This window comes from Hyaena hyaena, unplaced genomic scaffold, assembly GCF_003009895.1.
Source record: "Hyaena hyaena isolate Hyena2069 unplaced genomic scaffold, ASM300989v1 scaffold_534, whole genome shotgun sequence".
Taxonomy (NCBI): Eukaryota; Metazoa; Chordata; class Mammalia; order Carnivora; family Hyaenidae; genus Hyaena; species Hyaena hyaena.
In genome coordinates, this window is record NW_024081166.1 from 511,956 (window position 1) to 536,654 (window position 24,699).

The following is a 24,699-nucleotide window of genomic DNA, read 5'->3' on the forward strand; positions in this document are numbered from 1 at the left end:
AGCAGAGGGACCTTAAATTAGGCCAGACAGAGGTTTGGAAGCACCTGGTTTTTAAAAATACATGTAGAGGAATTCAAGTTAAAGATTACAAATTGAGCACTTGTGTTTATTCTTTTTGTCCTTCTAGATCCTACTAAAATTATAGTAAAGATGTAAAAGAGAGAAATACAGTGAAAAGAAAGTAGAGAAGAGCCATCAGTGAATGAAAGATTTCAAAAATTCTCTTGGGGGGGCGCCTGGGTGGCTTAGTCGGTTAAGCATCCGACTTTCGCTTAGGTCATGATCTCGCGGTTTATGGGTTCGAGCCCCGCGGTCGGGCTCTGCGCTGACTGCCAGCTCAGAGCCTGGAGCCTGTTTCAGTCTGTTACTCCCTCTCTCTCTGACCCTCCCCTGCTCACGCTGTCTCTCTCTCTCTCTCTCTCTCCTAGAAATAAAAATAAAACATTTAAAAAAATTTTTTTCTTGGGGAGAGAAAACAGAAGAGTGAATGGTCATTGAAACATGACAGAGCAAGTCACAACGTACTTTTTGTTTTGCGCATGTGTACATGCGCCTCAGATCACACATCACAATGTGTTGTGAAATCATTTATCAACATAATTTAAATAGAAAATATCAGAATGTCTTGTAGTATAAGTATCATTTAGTGGAATTCTTGCTGTTTTATATATTTTTACCTATGTGTATACTTGATTATTTGTAAAACATTTTTAAAAACTGTGGGTAGCAGTTAAAACAGAATTAGACTCTGCTTTATAATGTAGGAGGTCTAATTTGGCCTGTCCACCTACTCCCAGAATCCTAGAGAGGTGCAGAATTTGAATATTCAAGGAATGAAATAGAGAGTTGGGAATGAGATACTTTGGGAGAACATAGATAAAAGAGTTAATTGAAGATTTTCCATGCAGGCCAGTCACCAGGCCCGTAGGGCCAAGTTGGGGTGGGGAAAGAGTTGCTGCTGTTTTTCTTTCCTTTAAAGAAATTAAATGACTTTGGAGCAATGACCTTTGTATTCTGGCAGCTCAAGTTTCCTCTTTGAGACAGCTAGCTAGTCACTTAATTACCCTAAAGAAAAACTCATCAGTCATCAAAGTCGAGACATGCTTATAGAGCTCCCAATTAATCTGCTTATAGCCTCATTCTTAAAAATTAATGAGTATTCAGGAGTCATCAGACAGTTGAGGAATGCCTTTAACATGAAAAAACATAACAATGAAAAACTGAAAAAATTTTGGAAGAAATAATGTTAATGTTAAAAATGAAAATATTAAGAGAAATATAAAATCTATAATGTGTATTTTCGGAGAGACTTGAGATGATAGATGTAACGTTAAGTCATCAACTTCTCATGCTGTGCAAATAGAATGATGAGATAACAAAAATGAGTTTTTGGAAATTAAGAAAATATGATGGTTAAAATGTAAAGTTCTGTAGGAAATTTGGAAAGTAATATTGGAAGAAATAATACAGAATATAAAGTAGAATCGAAGAGAAGGAATGTGTCAGGGAAAAAAAATGATATGGAACTTTATGTAGGAGGTTTATTATTGTAACTAGTTGGAAGTTCCAGGAAAAGAACTTCTAGAAGATACATTGGAGGGAAAGTTTAAAGACAAACTAGAAGAATTTCCCAAAACTGAAAGTCATGAACTTCCAGACTGAAAGAACTCAAAAAGTGTTCAGTTTATATAAAAGATTCTCCACCAAATACATCATTTTGTGATTTCAGAATACCAACAATGAAAAAAACAGATTTGAACACCTTGTAGAGAGGAAAAACTAGGTCACATGCAAAGGAAGAAACATCAAATTGGTTATTTGTCTTCATTAACTAACAGTGTTAGTTAGAATATAATGAATCGGTGTCTTGAAAGATTTGAGAAGAAATTATTTTCAGTGGGGAATGTTATATTCATCCAAACTGTCAGTGAAGTGTGAGAGTGAGAAAGAACATTTCCAGGCTTGTAAGGATGTAGAAGATTGACTTGTTGACATATGCTTTCTTAAGACATTATTAGGGGATGTGCTCCAGAAAAATGACAATGGATCTAGAAAATAATGGCTTTTACTTGAGAGAGAGGGAAGTAGGATCACTGGTGAGTAGTAGGTCTTATAGATGTAAGACCTTCAGTAAAAATGAAGATTTGAGAATAAGCTTAAGAATTTAGAAGGTAGTGATAAAAGGTAGTGATAAAAGGCAAAGGACGTACAAAGGGAATTAGACACTCCAGGAAAATTAAAAATAATCTGAATAGGGAAGAATACAGAATCATAGCGAACTACTTAGATCATGTACTGAGTATTACTTACATAGTTTCCTTAATGTAACTTTAGTTTACTGACTTTAAACTTAAAAAACAAATTTTAAACTTTTTTTGTTTTTTGAGAGATAGAGTGTGAGTGGGAGAGGGGCAGAGAGAGAGGGATACAGAATTTGAAGCAGGTTGCAGGCTCTGAGTTGTCAGCACAGAGCCTGATATGGGGCTCGAACCCACGAGCAGTGAGATCGTGACCTGAGCTGAAGTCAGACACTTAACCGACTGAGCCACCCAGGCACCCCTAAACTTTTAGATAAAGTACAAAAGTAATTGTAGTTGCAAAACAGAAGGAAATTATTAACCTTTCAGTATAAGAATATTTGATGGAAATTGTGAGTTGAAGTGAAGAATAAGGGCACTGAAAAATACCCTTCCTTTAATTCTTATTTTACAAAACAGAGTGTCAGTAGTACATGAAACCATAAATAAATGTTAAGTTACAAAGGTCAAAAATAGAGGAAACAATAATAATAACTGTAGGAATGTGGAATTGGTTGTGTAAGGAGTTAAATTCTCCTGCAGCAGGAAGTCAAGAAGAAATATTTAAAACTGGTAATTAAGAAATACTGACAAAGCTTATAATCAATAGCTGTTAAAAGTTTTCACAGTTGTTAATTCTGGGGCATCAGACCACTGGGAGGACTGAACCCTTTCTGTACATTTAGCATTTTTAAATCTTGAAAGTATACTAATTTTATACATATTAACTATATGGGTTTTTTTTGCTTTATATATGTATATAAAGTTTAAAAGAATGCATGTACATTGTGTTTCTCTAAAAGTTTATTGGTATATATTTAAATTTGGAGGTGGGAATTGTGTGAGGTGATTGATATGTTAACCAGCTTGATTACAGTGATAATTCACTGTTATATGTATATCAAAACATCAAGTTGTGTAACTTAATACATACAATTTCTGTTCATCAGTTACACCCCAATAAAGCTGAAAAAATTTGTAGGAGGAAGGAGAGTTAGATTTATGTAGGCAACCTTATATAGATTTGTAAGAGCAATGCAGTGTCGAGAAAATTATATTATTAAAAAATACAGGGGTGCCTGGGTGGCTCAGTTAAGTGTCAAGACTCTTGATTTTTGGGCCAGGTCATGATCTCATAGTTTGTGATATTGAGCCCCATGTTAGTCTCTCTGCTGACAGTGTGCAGCCTCCTTGGGATTCTCTCTCCTCTCTGTCTCTGCCCCTTCCCTGCTCATGTGCTTGCTCTCTCCCTCTCAAAATAAACAAACTTTTAAAAAATATGTATTGTTTTTATACGTATTTTATGATGCCCAAATACATATGGGAGATGTATTAGGACTTTTTGATTATAGTTGACAAACTTGAGCCAGTTTAAGCAAAAAAAGAAGGGCATGAAGGGATTTATTAGATGACTTAACCATGGAAAAGTAAGGACTAGACCTAGTCTCACGATTTTCTGAATCCAGAGGGTAAAATATTATCTAGAATTATTTACCCCCTTTATGTCTTCCCTCTTTGGTTTTCATTCACTAGAGGCTGCTGACAGTTCTGGGATTAAGCATAGTTTATTAATTAAGCAAGAGAGAAGAAACTCCCTCCCCCTATTTGTAATTCTCAAAATATTTTTGGGAGCTTGAGTTCAGCCAAGGTGATGTGCCCACTGCTTGGACTAATTGCTGTGTTTAGGACAGTATAGTAAGATTTTTGGCTCATTCTGATGATAGCTCACCCCATGGCTGGGAGGAGTGAGGATACTTCATTGGCAACCTGATCAGAACCATAGAAATGTTGGAGGGGTAGGCAACAAATGAATGAAGCCGTGTGAAAGAGAGCTGGCTAGGTAAACAAACATAGCAGATGTCCACTACAAAGAGTGTCATTTTAAAAACTACCAAAACAGGTGTGCCTGGGTGGCTCAGTTGGTTAAGCATCTGACTTTGGCTCAGGTCATGATCACACAGTTCGTGAGTTTGGGCCTCACATCTGCCTCTGTGCTACCAGCTCAGAGCTTGGAGCCTGCTCCAGATTCTGTGACTCCTTCTCTCTCTGCTCCTCCCCTGCTCATGTTCTGTCTCTCTCTCTTTCTCAAAAATAAAATAAACATTAAAAAAAACCCTACCCAAACAGTTTGAGTTATTCTCTACTGATTTCTGAGGAAAATAAGTTTAAAAGAAATACATTATTGGGGCGCCTGGGTGGCTTAGTCGGTTAAGCGTCCGACTTTCGCTTAGGTCATGATCTCGCGGTTCGTGGGTTCGAGCCCCGCGTCGGGCTCTGTGCTGACTGCCAGCTCAGAGCCTGGAACCTGTTTCAGAGTCTGTGTCTCCCTCTCTCTCTGACCCTCCCCTGCTCACGCTGTCTCTCTCTCTCTCTCTCCTAGAAATAAATAAAACATTAAAAAAAATAAATAAAAGAAATACATTATTTGTAAGCAAGAGGTATTTTTTTCTTATTTCAGTGCTTATTTGGATTTTCCTCTTCCTTTACCTAAATACTATTTGTTAACATTAGTATTGTAATGGGAAATGCTTTTAAGATTTTCAGAAGTACATTATTATTTTTTTTTAATTTAACTTGTTACCTTCTGTTTCATTGTTTCCTAGCTTTTTTATTACTGCTAATGAAAAAAATAGTGTATTAGACAGAAGCAAATCTTATCTGAGATGGACAGTGCTAGGTAAAAGAAAGTAAACTATCTTAATGGTTTGTCAAAGAGTAATGTTCCTTATGAGGAAAACTTTTTGCATTATTTGAATTTAACTGAAAAGTTAGTTGTATTTTTTTTTTTTTTTTAATTTATTTCTGAGAGAGAGAAAGACAGCATGAGCAGGGGAGGGTCAGAGAGAAAGGGAGACACAGAATCTGAAGCAGCCTCCAGCCTCTGAGCTAGCTGTCAGCACAGAGCCCTACGCGGGGCCCGAACCCATGAACCATGAGATTATGACCTGAGCCGAAGTCGGACATCCAACCGACTGAGCCACCCAGGTGCCCCAAGTTAATTGTATTTTTAATACCAGAAGAAAAACGAGGAAATAGCAACATGGTGATACTATTAAAAGAATAGCAAGTCTGTAACAGTATTCTGTTTTTTTTAATGTTTTATTTATTTTTGAGAGACAGGGAGAGAGAGAGAGCGGGCTCATGTACATAGGTGCATGAGCGAGGAAGGGGCAGAGAGAGAGGGAGACCAATCTGAAGCAGGCTCCAGGCTTTGAGCTGTCAGCACAGAGTGTGACATGGGGCTCGAACTCATGAAGTGACAGATCATGATCTGAGCCGAAGTTGGATGCTTAACCAACTGAGCCACCCAGGCGCCACTCTATTTTATTTAAATAAATGTGTAAACCAGAAAATTCTTCTAATAATTATTATGTAATTATTCATTTATTCATTCTGTAAATCTCTGTGCTTGGTCCTAGGCTAAAATTGAAAATAAGATAAGTCCCTGATCTCCAAGACCTTACAAAGCTAAAGAATATTAAATAAGCAGTCACAATATTATTACACAGTAATTATTAAAGAATTACAGGTTACAGTGAGAGAGTATAACAGGGACTTGACTTGGTCTGAGAAGTCAGGGAAAATTTGCTGGGTGAACTAACACTTGAGCTGAACTCTGCACAAATGATAGTAATAAATTAGACAAAGGAGCAGAAGAGCCTCCCAGGGATGGCAAATAGAATGTTCAAGGTGACTGGACAAGATATCAGGATATTTAATGGATTTCATTATAATTCATATCTGTTTGTTGAATTCTTATTTATGATATATATCATGTATTTAAAATGTTTTATTCACTTGACACACTAAAAAGTTATAAATGAGCTGAAGAATTAAGTAATACCTACAAGATTTTGTGTGAGTCTGTGCACGTTTACACACACATACACATATATGAAATATATGTTAAGCATATAAGTTACTATATTCTGTGGCGGTACTGTCTGGTCTATATGTCTACTCTCATAAAAATCTGTTCCACCTTGTAAGTCATACATATGTGAAGATGTGCCTTCTATAGACTGGGAGACTCTAAACTATAGTTTGGGGAAGGTGTTCTTTACAGGAAGGAAAGTATATTCTGTTTTTTTTCATACTTCAGGTTTTTTTTTTTTTTAATTTTGTGGAAATGAATAGAGTCCTATAGAGAATTGTCTTAAATTGACTAATTACGATTTTGCCGGGATTGTATTTTCTAAAGAAATGATTTTGCTATGGTATATGTATGTATTTGCACTGAAAAGGACCTGTGATTAAATCTCTTTTATAGGTAAGAAAACAGGCCTGAGAAGTTGAGATGACTTTTGCAAATCCAATTAGGTTTTTTTTTTTCCTATTGTTTTATTGCTTTAGGTTGGTAAAATACTGATTCCTGTTTTATAGGTAGAGCAAAGCCAAACACACTGAAACGAAGTGGATCTTTAGGCAGAGAACAGTTTACCAGTTTCATATAAAATAAAAGCAGACTTTAATGCTGCCTTCCCAGCTTCCTTTTAGCCCAATGGCAAGTAAATGTTCATAGACTTCAGCATTCCATGCAGAGTTCAGTGGTGGACAGTATGTATTTGCCTGGCAGCCGTTAGGTCCACAAAGATCCATATGGTTCACTGGAGAGGGAACTAATTCAGCTAGTAGCATTTATTATATGCAGTGGCAAACACTAAAAATGTATACCCTAATATGCCAAGTTGCCTGGAAGAGAAGACCAAAAGGCCTTCTCTTTGATGGAATTAAGTGGGTATAATCAGCGTCTTATTTAGAGTGGCTAGACAGTCATGTTTTAGGCCACACATGTAATGATAGATGAGTAACCCTTTCTGTTTATGTTGCTATACTGGACTATCTTTCAATCAGAGAATTTGTGCCTAACTTTGGTCTCTATTCAGCCAAGTTTTATTTGGTTGTATTTATAACTTAGGTCTAGGCTCCAACTAACTTAGGAAATAGCCTAGAAATTAAAGGGAGAAAGGATAATTATAACGGGCTGCTTTTTGGCAGGGCCAGGTCCCACAAAAGGTGTTTGTATTAAAGGCTCCTGATCCATGTATCCTTTCTCTGAAACATGTAGCACTTTTCATTGCTTCTTGGCTTTTTAGTTATTTTGACCATTACTTTTTCAAAATCTTAATCACTTGTGGCAAGTAATCTCAGAATATTTTATAGAGAAATCTAGGCTGGCTAACCTGCTATTTCTTTGTTTCCTCTCTCTAAAGAAATGATTTCCGGGGCTCCTGACTGGCCCAGTGGTTAGAATATGTGACTTTTGATCTCAGGGTTGTGAGTTCAAGTGCCACATTGGGCATGGAGCCTGCTTAAAAAAAGTTAATTATAAAGAAAAAAAGAAATGATTTCATTTTCAAGGCAATTGGTGGTCTTAATATAATTCCCATACCGAATTCCCTCAATATTACTTCGTTTTTCTTTACCATTACCTTAGAATATTTTATTTTCAGGATTTGTTGTGAACATTCGACAGACCTGCATGCATTTGTTTATACTGGCCATGTTTAGAAACTCAACATTTGATTGGGTGCTCGTAGTGACTAGCATCTTTTTTCTTATAATTTTGGTCTTTATTGCTCCATTTGTTAATTTTGAGGTGAAGCAGTTGAGACTTCATTTTACTGGCATTAAATAGACATTTTATTGGTAAAGAGATAGAGATTATTAACTGATATAGTTGTGTTGGGAGAGGTGAAACAGAATCTAGAAGTGTGTACATTTGTAGTTTTGTAAAATAGTGTTTTATTGCTTTTTTATTACAAATGAAGGAAAGCTTGATCATTCTCTTCATCAGTGTAGATATACAAAATCTAGAGAAAAAAGCAGTAGACTAAAAGCTGTTACTATTTCCACTGTTATTAGGAAGATTAATTATTCTTTAGAAAATGTGTATAGTCATTATGAATGGTGTAAATACATGTTTGACTTTTTCCAAATTTTAATGTCTTAATTTTGTGCTAAGCCAGATTCATGAAAAACTATAGATCTAAACCTTTTAACTTCTCCTTCCTTCCTCCTAATAGCTTTGGTTCATAGAATTGGACCAGAATGTCATACTGTCAGCTTTTATTGTGGAATAAAACAAGAAAAAGAAAAAAAAAATGTTTCTGAAATTGTTAAATAGGTTACAAAATTTTGCTCATTGCTCCTTATACAGAATCTTAAAAATTATTCCCTTAGATGCACCTAAATTACATAAAGCAAATATTAAGAGAGCTAAAGAGAGGAATAGACAGCAAAATAGTAATAGTAGGGAACTTTAATACCCCATTTCCATCAATGCTTAGAGCATACAGACAAAAAATAAGGAAACGCTGGCCTTAAGCAACACATTAAACCTGATGGACAAAACAGACATGTATAGAATATTCTGTCCAAAAGCACATTCTTGTCAAGTGCACAGGATAGATTATTTATTATGCCACAAAAAAATCTTAATAAATTGAAGAAGATTGAAATCATATTAAGCATCTTTTCTGATCACAATGGCATGAAAATAAAAATCAGTTACAAGAAGAACAAAAGAAAAACTAAAGGTCACCATCTCTGAGGAGCATAGATGCAAAAATACGCAGCAAAATATTAGCAAACTAAATACAACAGCATATTAAAAGGATCATACAGTGTGATCAAGTAGGATGTTTTTCTAGGGATGCAATGATGGTTCAGCATTCACAAATCAATCAATGTGATACCCTTCATTAAAGATAAAAATCATATGATTCTCTCAGTAGATGGAGAAATACATTTAAGAAAATTGGTGATTAAATCCATTTGTGATTAAAAAAACCTCTCAACAAAGTAGATATAGAGGGAACATATATCAACAGCATAAAGGCCACATATGACAAGCCCATAGTTAACTCATACTCAGTGGTGAAAAGCTGATATCTTTCCCTGTGAGATCAGGAACAAGACAAGGATGCCCATTCTTGTGACTTTTATTCACATAGTAGTGGAAGTCCTAGCTAGGGCAATCATGTAAAAATAAATAAACAAAGAAACAAATAAATAAAATCTTCCGATCAGAAAAGAAGTAAAACTGTCTACTGGCGATGACTTGATATTATGTATAGGACACTGTAAAGATTCCTCTAAGAAGCTATTAGAACTAGTTAAAAAAAAGTCAGTAAAGTTGTAGAATACAAAATCAATGTAAAAAAAAGTTGCATTTCTGTATGCTAATAATGAATGTCAGAGAAATTAGGAAAACAGTCCTAATTACAACTATATCAAAAAGAATAAAATACCTAGAAATAAATTTCACCAAGGAGGTGAAAGACCTGTACACCGAAAGTTATATGACATTATTGAAAGAAATTGAAGAAGGCACAAATAAATGGAAAGATATTCAATGCTCGTTGGTTTAGAAGAATTAATGTTAAAATATCTATACCACACAAAGCAATCTGCAGATTCAGTGCAATCTCTATCAAAAATCCCCCAGTGGTATTTTTCACAGAAGTAGAACAAATAATTCATAAGATTTCAGTGGAACCATGAAAGATTCCAAATAGCTAAGGCAATCTTGAGAATGAAGAACAAAGCTGGAGGCATCATGGGACCTGATTTCAAACTATATTACAAAGCTGTAGTAATCAAAACAGAATGGCATTGGCATAAAAACAGACACATAGAGGGGGCGCGGGGCGCCTGGGTGGCTTAGTCAGTTGGGTGTCCGACTTTCGCTTAGGTCATGATCTCGCGGTTCGTGGGTTCAAGCCCCGTGTCGGGCTCTGTGCTGACTGCCGGCTCAGAGCCTGGAGCCTGTTTCAGTCTGTGACTCCCTCTCTCTCTGACCCTCCTCTGCTCATGCTGTCTCTCTCTCTCTCCTAGAAATAAATAAAGCATTTAAAAAAAAAAAAACCCAGACACATAGATTAATAAAAGAGAGAATAGAGAGCCCAGAAATACATCCATGCATGTATGGTAAGTTTATTTACATCAAAGGAGCCAAGTATATACTGGAGAATGGACAGTCTCTTCAGTAAATGGTGCTGGGAAAACTGGACAGCCACATACAAAAGAATGGAACTGGACCATTGTCTTACACTATACACAAAAATCAGCTCAAAATGGATGAAAGAGTTGCACGTTAAGACCTGAAACCATAAAAGTACTAGAAGAAAACGTAGGTGATAAGCTCCTTGGCATCAGTCTTTGACATCAAAAGCAAAAGCAACAAAAGCACAATAAACCAGGGGCACTACATCAAACTAAAAAGCTTCTGCGCAGCAGAAGAAACCATCAACAAAATGAAAAGCAGCCTACCAGATAGGAGAAAATATTTGCAAATCATGTAGCTGATGCGGGGGTTAGTATCCCAGATATATAAAGAACTCCTGTAACTCAACAGGAAAAAACCAAACTGTCTAATTAAAAAATGGGCGGAGGATTTGAATAGTTTCCCAAAGAAGCATACAGTTGGCTAACAGGTACTTGGAAAGGTGCTCAACATCACTAATCATCAGGGAAATCGAAATCAAATGACAGTGAGTTATCACCTCACACCTGTCAGAGTGGTTCTTATCAAAAATACAAGACATAAGTGTTGGCAAGGTTGTGAGAAAACCCTTATGCCCTGTTGCTGGGAATTAAATTGTTACAGCCACAATGCACCACAGTGTGGAGCACCCGTAAAGAATTAAAACTAGAACTGCTTTATGATTCAGTAATTCTTCTGGGTATTTATCCAAAGAAAACAAAACCACTAACTTGGAAAGATTGATACCCCTATGTTCATTGTAGTATATTCTCTGCCAAGGCCAGAAATAACCTCAGTGCCCATTAATGGATGAATGGGTAAAGAAAATGCGAAATATATGCATATACATACATAAATGTACCACAAAAAAAGAAGGTGTCATGTTATTTGTGACAACATGGATGGACCTTGAAGGTATTATTTAAGTGAAAGAAGTTAGAGAAAGACAAATATATTATCTCACTTTTATGTGGAATTTAGAACAAAACAAATCCTAACTCATAGATACAGAGAACAAGTTGGTGGTTGTCATAGGTGGGCATTGGGGGTTGGGCCAAGTTGATGAAGACGATCAAAAGGTACAAACTTCAGCTGTAAAATAAATAGGTCATTAGAATGTAATGCACAGCATGGTGACTATAATTAATAATATTGTATATTTGAAAGTTACTAAGAGTGTAGAGCTTGAATGTTCTTATCACAAGAAAGACAGTTGTGATCAAGTGTGGTTTTGAGTGTTAGACTTGTGGTAGTGTTCATTTTCCAGTATATGCAAATATCAAATCATGTTGTACACCTGAAATTAATGCCATGTTATATGTCAATTATATCTCAATAGAAAAATATTTCCCCAGGATCAAGGTACCAAGACAAACATGTTTTGTTTTTTTTTTTTTAATATTTTTATTTATTTCTAGGAGAGAGAGAGAGACAGCGTGAGCAGGGGAGGGTCAGAGAGAGAGTGAGTCACAGACTGAAACAGACTCCAGGCTCTGAGCTGGCAGTCAGCACAGAGCCCGACACGGGGCTTGAACCCACGAACCGCGAGATCATGACCTAAGCAAAAGTCGGACACTCAACCGACTAAGCCACCCAGGCGCCCCAAGACAAACATGTTTTTAAAAATATTTAGTAATAATGTAAATATGTGACTTCTATTTTTTGGCTCGAGGCTATTATAGTTTTCTCAAGCCATGATATACTAAATAAGCTTTCTAATTCTGTAGCATGGTTAGGGGGGTAGAAAATAATTTCTCATTCTTTTTGTATGAAATAGTCCTCAAATGTGTATTTGTTTCCTTTTTTACTTCCTTTTTGATTAAGATAATATAAGTCATTTCAATCAAGATCTAGTTAGGGAAATGTTAAGTCATGTTAGATAATTTAGTAGAAGGAATTTAACTACTAGTACCATTTAGAAGATCTTGTGGAATAGATGAGGAGGGGATGGTGAACCCAGACTTAGCAACTGTAATAGGTTGCTATTAGACCTAGAAATGGAAGGAAAAGGGAAGAAAGAGGTATTATTAGAGTCCAGAGACTAGAGATGTTTGATAAGGGGAAGAACCACTGACCTGTATGAGAGAGGACCTAAGAGATGTAATTACTGCTAAAAATGACCCAGAAGAAGAAGGGCAGGGAAAAAAGACTTCTCACTGCTCCCGTTCAGCTGTCTTTCATTTTTCCACCATTTTCTCTCTTTATTATTGAAAAAAAAAATATTTACTGATTATTGAATTCCGGGTTGACAGGGTTTTTCCACCCTCTGTACTTTATTTTTAAAAATTTTTTGTTTTTAAGGTCATTATTATTTTTTAAAATAACAACATATCATCAACCTTGTTTTGTCTATACATCCATGCTTCTCACTCCTTACCCATTTCTAGTTATCTTTTTAAAATTTTTTTATTTTTTTTATTTATTTATTTTTTTTGAGAGAGCACCTGTGCGAGTGGGCGAGAGGCATGTAAATGTTCATTTTTTTATTTTGAGAGAGAGACAGAGCATGAACAGGAGTGGGACATAGAGAGAGGGAGAGACAGAATCTCGAGCAGGATCTGTGCTATCAGTGCAGAGCCTGACATGGGGCTTGATTTTACGAACCATGAGATCACAACCTGAACTAAAATCTAGAGTTGAACGCTTAAGTGACTGAGACATCCAGATGCCCTAATTCTTTCCCTTTTTTAAAATTAATAGCTTTATTGAGGTATAATTTTCATATTATTAAATTCATGCTTTGTAAGTATGTAATTGATAAGTTTTAGTAAATTGATAGAGTTGTGCATCTGTCACCACAATCTAGTTTTACGTTATCATCTCACCAAAAAGCACCCTCATGCTCATTTGCCGTCCATTCCCAGTCCCTTCTTAGCCCAAGGCAACCACTGATCTATTTTCTCTCTCAATAGAATTGTTATTTCATACAAACAATATGACACAATGTTGACTTTTACATATGATTTATTTTACTTAGTACAATGTTTTGGGGGTTCATCCTAAGTTGTGGCACTTAGGAGTAGTTCATTCCTTTTTTGCTGAATAGTATCCTATTGTATGGGTATAGTACATTTTGCTTATGTGTTCAGCAGTTGATGGATATTTGGACTGTTTCCAGTTTTTGGCTATGAATATTTGTGTGTAAGTCTTGTGGGGACAAATGTTTTTATTTCTCTTGAGTAGCTACCTAGGAATGGAATTGCTAGATGTTATGTTTAACATTTGTTTAACATAGAACTGCCAAACTGTGTCCAAAGTGACTATACCATTTGGAATTCTAACAAGTTGTCTAAGGGGTTTTTGGTTTCTCCACAACTTCACTAAGATTACTATTTGTTTTTATTATTGTTTTTTTTTTTTCCCCCATAATAACCATTCTATTATCTCTACAGTGGTATCTCAGTTTGGTTTTAATTTGCATTTCCTCAGTGCTGTTGATGGCAAGCATCTTTTTGTGTACTTATTTGCTATTGTTAATCTTCTTTTGCAAATTGTCTATTTAAATCTTCTGCCCATTTTTCAGTTGGTTTGTTTGCCTTATTGAGTTTTAAAACTTTTAAAATATATTCTGTTTATATATTCTTTATCAGATAAGTGATTAGTAAATACTTCCTCCCATTCCGTGGCCTGTCTTTTCATTTTCTTTTTGGTATCTTTTGAAGTTTATTACTGATTTTAAGAAATTTGATTGAAATTTGCCTTGTGTAGTTCCCTCATTTTTTTTTAATTTAATGTTTATTTTTGAGAGAGAGAGAGAGCACATGCTCATGCACACACACACAAGTGGGGAGGGGCAGAGAGAGAGAGAGGAAGACACAGAATCTAAAGCAGGCTCCAGGCTCTCAGCTGTCAGCACAGAGGCTGACATGGGGCTCAAACCTATGAACTGGGAGATCATGACCTGAGCTAAAGTCAGACACTCAACTAACTGAGCCATCCAGGTGCCCCTCATGTTTCTTGATCTTATGCTTGTATATTTGGGTTTATAATTTTAACCAAATTTGGGAAATTCCTTAAAAAATGATTTTATATTTTTAAAGATTTTTATTTTTAAGTACTCTCTACACCCAATCAAAAGCCCCAAGATCAAAAGTTACATGCTTTACTAACTTAACCAGCCAGGTGCCCCTCAAAAATGTTTTTAGAAATCACCATTATGGGAAAAAAAAAGGAAGAGAGAAAGAAAGAAACCACCATTATCTTTTCTTATGGAATGACACTTGAAGAGAATCCACAGTTGCCCCACAGTTTACTGATGGTTCTATCCATTTTTTCATCTGACATATTGGAATTTTTGATCGATAAAAGTTTTGAGTTTGTTTTTTTTTTTTTTTAATGTAAACATGTCCAGCACAGAGCCCAGTGCAGGGCTTGAACTCATGATGCTGAAATGAAGACCTAAGCTGAATTCAGGAGTCAGACACCTAACCAAGACTGAGTCACCGAGACACTCAAATTTGGATCTTTTATATACTTCTTTACTTAACATGGTTATTCTTTATCTTAGAAGTTAGCAAACTATGCCCCATGGGTCAAATGCCACCCCTCACCACCCGCTTTTAAATATGGCTTCCAAGCTAAGAATAGTATGCATTTGTAAATAGTGGTGTTAAAAAATGTGACAGAGACCTTATGTGGCCTCCCAAACCTAAAATAGTATCTGGCAGCCCAGCCTTCAACCTAAACATAATTTAACAGTAGAGGAGTTTAAAGCTGGTGGTGCACTGAAGGTCATGATAGCAACAACATAACACAAATCCACTTAATTTATGACTAGATTTATTTAAATTTCTATAGTATAGGCCTAACAGAGGAAAAGGCATGACTATCCTAGGCATAAAGACTGTTAACATCAATCTGTGCTGTTGCTGTATCATGAAGTCCAGCTTTCAGCTGAAAATTATAGACATGTTAAAAAAAAAAAAAGCAAGGAAAAAATACTATCAAGAGACAAATCAATTAGAAGAATTAAATTCAGATGTAAAAGTTGTAGTGGAAAAGGTGGGTAACATGGTTAAACACATTGAGAATTTAAATGGAAATGCTGGAAATAAAAAACACAGTAATAGATGAAGAATGCCTTTGTTGGGTGCATCAGTAGAGTTGACACAGTTGAGGAAAGCATAAGTGAACTTGAATATAAGTCAGTAGGAATTATCCAGACTAAAAGTACAAGAGAAAAAGACAAGAAAACAGAACATTTAAGAGCTTTGGAGAAATATGAAACTGTATAATATATATCTACTAGAATCCCAGAAGGAGAAGAAAAATGAGACTGAAGGAATAAAGGGACAGCCACGAATTTTCCAAATATAATAAAAGACATCCAACCAGAGATCCAGGAAACTCAGAAAACAACAAATAGGATAATTTCGAACACATACACACTGACCTGCCACCTCACCCATATACATCACATTCAGACTCTGAAAATCAGGAAATTTTGAAGGCCACCAGAGTAAAAAGGCATTAACCTAATTTAGAAGACTAAAGCTAGGAAATAACAGCAAGTACAATAAAACGTCTCAGAAAATAAGCCAGTCAGAAAACAGTGAAGTGACATGTTGAAAGTGCTGAAAGAAAAAAACGAAAAACAAACTCTAATCAAGAAGGAAAATTAAAGATGTTTTCAGGGGGTTCCCTGGGTAGCTCAGTCAGTTAAGTATTCTACTCTTGATTTCGGCTCAGGTCGTGATCTCACAGTTCTTGAGATGGAGCCCTGCATCAAGCTATGTGCTGACAGCTCATACCCTGCTTGAGATTCTCTCTCTCCCTCTCTTTCTGCCCCTCCTTGCTTGCTCTCTCTAAAAATAAACATTAAAAAATAAATAGAGATGTTTTCAGGGAAGCAAAAGCTGAAAGAATTCATTCCCAGAAGACCTGAACTACAAAAGGTAGAGTCCAGATAGGATGCCAGACAGAAAATCTACCCAAAGAAATGAAGAGTGCTGGAAGTTATAAAAACTGAAGATACATATAAAATTGAAGCTTTCTTATTTTTAATCACTGTGAAACATAACTGTCTAAAGGAGAGGTTGGCGAATACTATTCTAAAGGGCCAGGTGTTTTAGACCTACGGGCAATGGAGTGTTTTAACTATGCAACTGCTCTTGCAGCACTGAGGTAGCCATAGACAATACATAAATGAATGCCTGTGGCTGTGTCTCAATAAAGCTTTTACAAAAGCTGGCAGTCAGCCTATGGGTCATATTTTCTAAATGCCGAGACTAAAGCAAGTACAATAAAACCTTAGTTTTTGGGCATAATTTGTTCCGGAAACATGCTTGTAATCCAAAGCACTTGTATATCAAAGTGAATTTTCCCATAATAATGGAAACTCAGATGATTTGTTCCACAACCCAAAAATATTCATATAAAATTGATTATAATACTGTAATATAAAGTAATAAGGAAAATACCAAATATAAAGAAAAATAAAATTAACCTGCACTTACCTTTGAAAACCTTCGTGGCTAGTGTGAGTGAGGGAGATAAGGGAGAGAAGGGTTATTGTGTAGGACAACTTTCACTATCACTAATGGAATCACTGCTATTTATTGGCTCAGTGGAATCTTTTTCTTCACAGGGGTCATTGTCTACATTCACACGGATGTTGACTATAGTACAGTATTAATAAAATCTTGTCATATACTGTATTTAATGTAAAGGGCAAATAAGGCAGTAGAAGAAAGGCAGTATTTGTACGCAGCCTGACCTAGAATGTAGCAAAGCATTCCTAAGCTTACTCTTGTATGGAAAAGCAAAGGACTGCCCGTAGGTGCTTTGAAGTGACAAAAAATACATTAGAGACAGTTATGGGCAACTTCCAGTGTTATGAAAAATCATGCATTTCTGCCAAACACCACAGCCTGAGACTAAGCATCTGAGCATGGGAGACAATCACCCACAATCCCACAGCGAGAGAGAGAACCATTGGCTCAGCAGTGACCATGTGACATTCAGTGTCATGTACTACTCGTACTACTGTATTGCAAGACATCGCTCATTTATCAAGTTAACATTTATTAGAAATGTTTGCTCATCTAGGGGCGCCTGGGTGGCTTAGTCGGTTAAGCGTCCGACTTTTGCTTAGGTCATGATCTCGTGGTTCGTGGGTTCGAGCCCCTCGTCGGGCCCTGTGCTGACTGCCAGCTCGGAGCCTGGAGCCTATTTCAGAGTCTGTATCTCCCTCTCTCTCTGACCCTCCCCCGCTCACGCTGTCTCTCTCTCTCTCTCTCTCTCTCCTAGAAATTAAAAAAAAAAAAAAGAAATGTTTGCTCATCTTGCAGAACACATGCAGAACAAGTTACTTGCAATCCAAGCTTTTACTATATTGTAGTGAAGCATTGTTGGTTTATAGCATATTTAAAAAGAAAATGAATAACAAGAATACCACAGAGATATAGTAAACCTAAAGCAACATAATATTTGAAGGTATGCTGGGACTTGTTAAAGATATATATTGTAAATCCTAGGGTAATCACCAAAAACATTAAATATAGAGGTGGCCATATTAAGCCTAAGTATAGATAAAATAGAATCATAAAATTACTCAGTCCAAAAACAGGTGGAAGAAGAGGTCAAGTGCAACCATGAACCAGACAGAACAATAGAAAGCAACTTATTAAGGGACACCTGGATGGTTCAGTTGTTTAAGCATCCCACTCTTGATTTCAGCTCAGGTTATGATCCACGGATTGTGAGATTTAAGCCCTGCGTCAGGCTCTGTGCTGACAGCTCAGAGCCTGGAGCCTGCTTCAGATTCTGTGTCTCCCTCTCTATCGGCCCCTCCCCCGCTGGCACTCTGTCTTTCAAATAAACATTTAAAAAAATTAAATTATATTACATGTAAATAACCTAAACCTATTAAGAAAGACAGCGGTTGGTTGGATAGAAAAAACAAGGTTCACTAACAGATACATCCATACCCCTGTGTCCTTTCTTATGTGACTAGATACACACTTTACTCTGTATTTTTTTTCACTTAATAGTATATCTTAGAGATTACTCCATAGTGATACAGATTTAGTTTAAGTTCCTGTTTATAGCTTATAGTATTCTATTGTGCAAATGTACTATAATTTATTTAATCATATTTTCTAATGATAGATATTTGGATTGTTTACATTATTTTCCTATTCTAAGTAGTGCTGTAAAGAATATCCTTTGCATACATTTTTACAAAATATTTTTGCCAGTAGAGTTTAGGGTGCATTCCTAGAGTCTTGTCAAAGAATGAACAGATATGTAATTTTGCTAAGTACCCCACTGTTCTCTCTTTAATAGCTTGTCCCATTTTGCATTCTCACCCACAAAATTAGGCCTTGTTTACCTTCAGACTCAGCAACTGAGTATAATCAAACTTGATTTTTTTGCTAAAGAAGAAAAATGACATTTCAGTGTAGTTTTAACTTGTATTTTTCTTATTGTGAGTAAAGTTTAATACCTTTCCGCATATCTTTACAAACCATTCTTTTTTCATTTATCTTTTGATTTTGCTTACATTTATGTTTTTAGACATTTAAAAATGTAATTAAATTTTGTCAGTATTTATTGCTTCAGAATCTTTTTTTAGACTTTTTTTTAATGTTTATTTTTGAGAGAGAGGCAGAGACGAGCAGGGGAGGGGCAGAAAGAGAGGAAGACACAGAATCAGAAGCAGGCTGCAGGCTCTGAGCTGTCAGCACAGACCTTGACACGGGGCTCAAACTCATGAACCACAAGATCATGACCTGAGCAGAAGTCGGAAGCTTAACCTACTGAGCCACCTAGGTGGAATTGCATTGGAATCTTGAATTATAGTTAAGAATGATCTAAAGAGAAATGATTTCTCTACAGCCAGGTTATATTGAAATTTTTCCTGATATTTGTAATGTTTAATTTTTTATATTTAAGTTTTTGATCTGTTTTGAATATTTTCTTGTTTGGAAGCTGGAGTGTATCAGTTTTGTCTTTACAATTTTGTCTTTGGGCTATGCAATATGAAGAAGTCAACTTTTTTCCTACTGATTTGAGATACTACTTTTGTTGTATATGCACTTTTCACATGCAGTTGGCCTATTTTTGGATTTTTCATGTCATTATGCTATTTGCTCATCTGTCAGTATAATGTTGGTTCAATTATAGAGGCTTTACAGAGTGTTTTAATGTTGGCTAGTTCCATTTCATTGCTCTTGCTGTTTCATAGTTTCCCTTAGATATTCAACTTTGTAATCAACTTGTTTACCTCCACAAAAACTTGAAAATGTGTTTACTGTATGTACATTTTTTAATTACTTAAATAGAATTGAGTGCTTAACTTATTGAAGTATGTACTTTATATGTTCTTTACCTTCCTCTAGTCCAAGGACACTGGAACAATAATGTTATTATCATTTTTTTTTTTTTATTAGAGAGAGAGAGAGACAGAAAGCAAGCAGGTGGGGTAGAGAGGGAGAGAAAGAGGGAGGGAGAATCTCAAGCAGACTCCATGCTAAGCACGAAGCCAGCATGGGACTTGATCCCAGAGTTATGGGATCATGACCTGAGCTGAAACTGAGTTGGACACTCACCCGACTGAACCACCCAAGTGCCCCAATAATGCTAAAATTTCTTCTTCCAACTTAAATGCTATTTTTGTCATGTATTTTTGCTATATTTTTAAAGTCCAGATGAGGGGCACCTGGCTGCCTCAGTCAGAAGAGTGAGCGACTCTTGGGGCGCCTGGGTGGCTTAGTCGGTTAAGCGTCCGACTTTCACTTAGGTCATGATCTCGCGGTTCGTGGGTTCGAGCCCCGCGTCGGGCTCTGTGCTGACTGCCAGCTCAGAGCCTGGAGCCTGTTTCAGAGTCTGTGTCTCCCTCTCTCTCTGACCCTCCCCTGTTCACGCTGTCTCTCTCTATCCTAGAAATGTATATTTAAAAAAAAAAAAAAAAAGAATGAGCAACTCTTGATCTTGGGGTCATGAGTTTGAGCCCCATGTTGGGTGCAGAGATTACTTAAATAAATAAAACAAAAAATACATGTATTTAAAATAAAAATAATAAAGCTCAGATGAGATTATTTCTTCATGGTGTCAAAATTTGTAGCCTATATATTCACTAATTGTAGATCTTTCTTGCTAATTTCCTATCTATCTGAAAACAGTTTCTGTTTTTCTGTGGTCGTTTATACACTTTTTTTTTATTTGATATTTTATAGTTTACTCTTATTACCTAGGTGTAGAATTATTTTTATTAATCCTTATGGGATTTCTTGGGCTTCCTGGATCTGAGGGTTGGTATTTTTTCATTAATTATGAAAAAATCTTACCTTGATTTTATCTTTGCCTCATCTCTCTCTCTCTTTCTCTCCCTGTCTCTATCTCTCTTGTTTTTTTGTGTGTGCAAATACAATTAGACATGTTAGACATGTACACTGCATTACCTGTATCTCCAGTTCTTGCTTGTGTTTTTCATTTCTTTGTCTACATTGTAAGAGGATTTCTTGGATTTGGATGGTTAATCATCGTACTGCATTGGAATTTTCTTATGGTGGATAAATACACAAATCCACATTCTTATATTTCAGTATGAAAATTACTTATATGCTACAGAGACCTAAAAAAGAATGGTAATTCTGGTTATAACTACCAGACAATCTACTATGTGTGTCTTATTTTAAGGAAGTGTGGTACCTTGTTTCCATTTGTAGTAAATGAGAAGTTATGGTCTGATTTACAAGCATCCCAATGACAGAATATAGTTTGTTTCATAATTAGGGACTGTAGTGGTATTCTTGTTATGCAAGCTTGTGTAGCTCAAAGGAGTATACTGAATGATGAAAAAGTCCCATGAGTATGATTATATATGACATAATTTTTTTACTTCAAAGGCATGTTATTATTTATCATGTATTTGTCTCACTATAAATAATTTATGTTTTTATATAAATCATTTTGTTCAATTAATTCTATTTTGAATAATTAATTTAGGTAAATGAATTTTAGATAACATATCTTAGACTAGGGTTAATTATAGATTGATTAGTATATAGGCTGTTAAATATACATTACACACATATAACATATTAAACATATTCAAAATTAGTATAAACATTATTCAAAAATAAATTTTCAGAAAGAAACCTCTTTTTTTTAAAGTTTGCTTATTTATTTTGAGGGGAGTGTGGGGAAGCCCAAGCAGCCTCTGCATTGACAGCGCGGAGCCTGATGCGAGGCTTAAACTCACGAACTGTGAGATTACCATCTGAGCTGAAACCAAGAGTTGGATGCTTAACAAACTGAGCCAATCAGGTACCCCAAGAAAGAAACGTTTTGATGAACTTAGTCAGATATTTTAAAAATATTCGTAATTTAAGTGAAGAAAAAATTGATGTTTTATATTTCAACACAATTGACATAGTATACAGCAGAGAAAAACAAATCTATGAAGATCTTGTGTTTCCTTTTCGATTACTGAAGGAACTTTGATGATAATGTTAATAATAAAAATTAATAGTACTGTATTATTAGCAAGCATCTACAGCATTACCAGGGATTATTCTAAGTGCTTTACAAGAGGTAGTTATTATTACTGTTTCTATTTTAAGTAAGTTGAGGCATGGAGATATTAAGTGACTTGCCCAGGGTTGCATATTAAGAAAATAATTTAGGGGTGCCTGGGTGGCTCAGTTGGTTAAGCGTTTGATTCTTTGTTTCAGCTCAGGTCATGATCTCATGGTTTTGTGAGTTCGAGTCCCAGTGTTGGGTTCTGCACTGACAGTGTGGAGCCTGCCTCGGATTCTCCCTCTCTCTCCCCCTCTCCCTCTCTCTCCCCCTCTCCCTCTCTCTCCCCCTCTCCCTCTCTCTCCCCCTCTCCCTCTCTCTCCCCCTCTCCCTCTCCCTCCCTCTCTTACTGCCCCTCCCCTACTTGTGCTGTCTCTTTCTCAAAATAAATTAAAAAAAAAAAAAGAAAAGAAAATAGTGTAGCTGAGATTGAAACCCAAACACTGGCTCTAGGCCATGGGTGAGTAAAGGTCCAGATAGTAAATATTTCAGGCTTAGCTCATAAGGTCTCTGATGCCACTACTCGAATCTGTCATTGAAGTGTGAAAGCAGCCGAAGCCGATATGTAAATAGAGGAGTATGACCGTTTTCTAATAATACCTTATATTGACAGGATATTTGAATTTCATGTAATTTTTACCTGTCACAAAAATGTTATTTCAGCTTTTTTTTTTTTTAAGCAATTTAAATATGGCAATATGGCTAACTATTCTTATCATGCATTATTAAACAGGCCATCATTGAGTCAGATTTAGCCTGTAGACAGTAGTTTGCCAGTCCTGCTGTAGACTGCTACATATGTTTTTGGGGTCCTACTTTGTTCTGTTTTTGACTCACTTAGCCTCTACCATAAGAGTTTTCTTCCATGAAGGCTAGACAACTTGATCCCTATCAAGTTTAGTTGATCCTTTACACTGATCAGCAGGAAGTACAATAAGATTGTATGTATGTGAGGCATGCATAGATCTCTCTTTTGTAATGGTGACTACCTTTCCTATTCATATAATTCAGACATTGTATAATTCTGCATATTTTGTTGATTTCTGTACAAGGTCATGTGCATCTGTATATTCCTATCTATCTAAATATACTCCGTAGTACATTTTATTTCTACTAAAAACCTTTGTTATCTCTTCCTCTTTCAATACAATTAGTTGCCCTAACAGCCAGTACTATCTACTCAACATAATGATACAGTCCCTCTCCCTTCTACCTAGTGTAAATCTAACGCCTCCATCTTTCAACATGTTATAATAGAGATATACATAAAGTACAATACTCTGATAGTACAAAATCAGCTATATATTTGGAGAGAAGGAAGGGTGTTTTAAACCAAATTCCTAGGTGAAGTTGTATAAATAGGTCTTGAGGAAGCAACAATTATAAAGACCTTAAGAGCACAGGACTTAAGGGAATGGGGAGAAGTTTGTTGTGATTGGAGAGCATGAAATTTGTGTTAAAAGCTATGTATGTAAGTGAGGTTTTGAATAAGAAACACAAGTTCTTACATTGTGATAAGGAATTTGTATTTCCTGCCCTAGATTAATGATCTCAAATACTTATATAGACTAGGAAGGGAATGGTAGTAATAAGTAAGTCAAGCAGCTAGTATGTTGGAGAAATAAGAGAGGTGAATGGAGACTGGCAAATTGGAAAGGAGGCTGATGCTTTGTCTAAAGGCAGTAGCTGCTCGTCTCCTAGAGAGATGCAAACTGTGTGTTATAGGGGCTTCTGGATTTTTAGGAGCTCACAGAAATTTAGATTTCATCTGAAGTAGCACAGTTTTTAAATGTAAGCAACTGACTAAATTTTTTTAAATATACATATAAAACAAGTGTGTCTGCTGAAGGTCTTTGCTTAAATGGTTCAGTCCAAATAGCAATTTGTAAAGTCTGTTCAAGTAGTCAAATCATTCTGTGTTTTAGGATGATAATGGCAGCTATGTTGAACATGGATTTTAAGTAAGTGTGGAGTAATAGCAAGTGTGGAGTAATAGGAATGGCCTATTAGAAGTTTAAATATGAGGGGCGCCTGGGTGGCTTAGTTGGTTAAGCGTCCGACTTTCACTTAGGTTATGATCTCGAGGTTCGTGGGTTCGAGCCCCGCATCGGGCTCTGTGCTGACTGCCAGCTCAGAGCCTGGAGCCTGTTTCAGTCTGTGACTCCCTCTCTCTCTGACCCTCCCCTGCTCACCCTGTCTCTCTCTCTCTCTCTCCTAGAAATAAATAGAACATTAAAAAAAAAATTAAAAAAAAAAAGAAGTTTAAATATGAGATAGATATGAATTGATGCTTTGTTAATAGGGATAGAGAAAATTTCAGAGGTATACTAATGGGGCTTTTTTCCCCCCATTGGTAGTAAAATAAATAATTACAAAAGGATTAATAATATAACTATTTTATTCCTGACCCCCAAATTCTGTTTTACTTACATAGAATCATTTGCTTTTACCAGTTTGTTGTATATGAACAAACTGGTTGATAGTTTTAACAATATGCATTGGTATTCACGTGCCCTCCACACAAATGATAATATATTTCTGCATCTTTTCATAACAATATATCTTGGAAATTTTCCCATGTCTATTCATAAAGATATAAGTGTATTCTTACTAAAATTCTCAGTAATACTTGCATTATATTTTATTGTATGGGTATATTGTGATTTATTTACCCAGTCGCCTATAGTAGACATTTAACACGTTTTTCTTCTTTTCGTATTATAAATAATCTGTGGATGCATATCCTTATATATGTCTTTGAGTTAATAACATGTGTATATTTGCATGATTTAGTTCCTATAAGTGGAATTGGCTAAGTCAAATGATTATGTATACATGGTAAATTTTCTGATGCCTATTATTGTCTTGCCCTTAAAAGAGGTAATACCTCCT

General features: G+C 35.9%; 1 protein-coding gene across 2 annotated transcripts in view; it reads left to right on the top strand.

The window, feature by feature from the left end:
- Positions 1-24,699, top strand: part of ZNF654 (zinc finger protein 654) — a 93,477-nt gene that overhangs the window by 30,907 nt on the left and 37,871 nt on the right. The window lies entirely within an intron of this gene.